Consider the following 3,074-nt stretch of genomic DNA (forward strand, 5'->3'; position numbering starts at 1 on the left):
AAAGAGGGCTTTAAGGTCTGGATTGGAATCCAGGTTGGCTACGGGCGAGTGCTTTTCTCTGGGTCAGTCAAAGACAGCATCATCGAGTGTATTGCAGGATCCAACATCTGAAGTTGGATGAAGTCTGGGTCAGTCAGCACGGGTTGTACAGAGACTGTGTTGTCAGCCGGCTTGGCTGTAGCCTGTTTACGTGTGGCTGCCATTACATCGGCTGTAGGTTGTACTGGCAGAGTTGCGAGCAGCCAGGAGGTGTCAAAGGACCTCTGAGAGCCGTCCACGGCTCCGTCCTTGATAGCTGATTTATCTGTCCCTGACGACAGTACAGCATCTTTGGTGTGGGATCCTTGGATCTCTACACCTTGAACTACCAATGGTAGGTAGTATCCTGTGGGCCCTGACTGTTTCAGCTCGCAGAGGAGGCTTAGTTGTTCAGTCAGAGTCGGTTTCACCGGTTGGGTGTTTTCGGTTCCACATGCTTTTGAAGGCTACCTTACCAGGACTGTGTTCTGTGTCGAGAGGTCCTCGTGCCTTCTGCAGTGCCTGCTGTTGGGCAGTCTGTGACTGTCTCAGGAGGCATGAGTATTGGCAGGGGTTTGCTCACTCTAGCCCACATTGTCTGTTTACCATAATCTATAATCATGTCAAAGCGATTTATAAAATCCTGGCCGACCAAAAATGGGAATGAGTCAACCAGAGACACATATACCGGGTGGTATAGTGTCATCTCGCCAACTTGCATGTGAACCATAGCTATAGCTGTTAGGGTTGTCTTCACCTCTGCGAGGCCCTGCAGCCCTATAGCACATTTTATGAGAGGTACTCCCCTGTGAACAGTACTAGCGGCAGTCCTGAACTCCTCAAACAGTTTGACTGACATAATAGTTATGTCGGCTCCACCATCCAGTAGGGCTTCATGTGTGAGGACTCCTTCAAGTGTGATCGACAGGTAAGCTTTCTCAGCGACCCCCTTTCTGATCAGGTTACACAGGAACCTTGGAGGTTTCGGCCGACGGTTCTTCTCACATCTACCTTGACCTGTGTAATCCTGTTTTTCCGAACCGTTGGTGCAGTTGCTGCTGCTCCTGAGAGTTCGGCTGTTGACGGGCTTCCGTCATTGATGTATGAGATCACCTGCTCACCGCGTGTTGAGGGGCTCTCATTGTTTGTAACAACAAGGTTCTGGTGGCTGTCCATGACAGCAGCAGAGTATTTGTTTGTGTCACCCTGGTTTGACTGAACCGCTAGCACAGCTATTGCTGTTTCTGCGGTTTCAGTTTGTGACGGGTCACCGTCGGTGATGTGTGATTGTACCCCCCCTATTTCAGGTGAGGGCGTGTCAGAGTTTACCACAACAGCGTCATGGTGGCTGTCTGTGACAGCAGTAACAGTTTTGTCTGTGGGCTCTGACTCATCAGCAATGATATCGCCAAACAAAGTGTTAGGTCGTTTGTCCGTGTTAACACCTTCCAACAAGTCCAACAACCAACGCACCCTGTCTGTCTCGTCTGAGCTCAGAGGATTGTGGTTCTTTTTTTGGACCTGCTGCTGTTTCTTTTTTGTCTCAGGCTGTTCAGCCCGACGTGGTGGGAAAACAGTACCCCCCCTTTGGGGTTCCCGGTGGGATCCCTGTTCGTATGGGTTACTTTTGGTGCCATACTTTTTACCCTTAGGGCGTTCGCCCCCCTTCTGGTACATCCGTTCATCCTCTGGTGTCTTGGGAAACCGTTTAGGATCTCGTCTGGACCAGGGGGCACTCACCTGTTGTGGTTTAGCTGCTGGGAAACCTCGTTTCCTCTCGCCTTTTTTGGGAGGGGGAGTCGAAGCTCTCGTCCCTTCCAATTCTAATGACTGGGCAGGAATCCAAGCACCTGGGTACACCTCAAAAGGTGTTTTGGCCTGTGAACGTGCTTCAGAAACATTCACAGAACAACTTTTTATCTCACTGATGGATTTCTCTTTGAAATTAGCCATCATTTGCACTGACATCCTTATGTCAGGGTGGAGATTTTTGCTGAACACGTACTTAAACGGTCCCTCTTCCTCCATGTTGGCCTCGTTCCTGTAACCAAAATAAGCTTGCAAAATCCTGGAATAATATGCCCTGGGGTGCTCATTCTTACCTTGCATGACCTTGTCGGCGGCTGGATAATCACCAGGTCCCGTGCAAGGTGAATACTCTCTCATAAGAGCAGCACATAACAGGCGGTAATCCTTTCTTGTGGCATCAGGTTGACGCTCTATGAAGGAAAACACCATCCTGGATGAAATGAGCCTGATCAAACCTACTTTATCCTCAACTGTAGCGTTGGGATAGCTTCTTAATTGGAAGTCAAGGTTGTCCAGATAGGCCTTAGTGTCAGTTGAACCCAACGGCCCTGGCTCATAGCAGTTGACATATTTTGTAATTTTGTACAAATCCGAAATTGGGAGCAAAGGCTGTAATATCGGTATCGTAGGAACCAAAATGGCACGTACAGGCGTGTCGCTAGACACATGTGGAGGTGACGGAATGGGATTAAGAGCAGGAGGTGCAACAAAATCCTTCTGAGGTGGTGGTGGGTGACCTGGACTCTGAGCTTGTTCATCTTTGAGTTCCAGACTACCTCGCCCCACGTCAGAAATCTCATTTGTTGCAACGGCTAGTTTCGCCTCACAGGCTTGTAAGCGTTCCTGTGATGTATGACATTCACTTTGTAAATGCACGCCTTGTTGGACTAACGCCTCCTTTTCCAATCTGCATTCGTTCAGAGCTTTTGATGTGAGCTGCAACTGTTGTAGCGCATCGTTGTCTGAACACAATGTTTGGTACTTAACCTCTCTTTCCCTCATCTTCTCCTCATATGAGTGAGCTTGTAACGACAGCTGAGCTTGTGAGAGCTCTCTGTCACGTTGTAACTCATTCGCACGGGTCTCCTTATCAAATTTAGACTGTGCCATGAGTTTGAGGTACTCCTCTTTTTCGCTGTTTAACCTTATTGCAAGGTCGTCAGCCTTGTTTACCACAGCATAGAATGTTGCTTTCAACAAGAGCGTTAACTTAGCCAGCTGGTCATAGCTTGACTTTGTTCTGGCTG

The sequence above is a fragment of the Nematolebias whitei genome, chromosome 6 (assembly GCF_014905685.2).
Source record: "Nematolebias whitei isolate Nwh7 chromosome 6, NemWhi1, whole genome shotgun sequence".
NCBI lineage: Eukaryota > Metazoa > Chordata > Actinopteri > Cyprinodontiformes > Rivulidae > Nematolebias > Nematolebias whitei.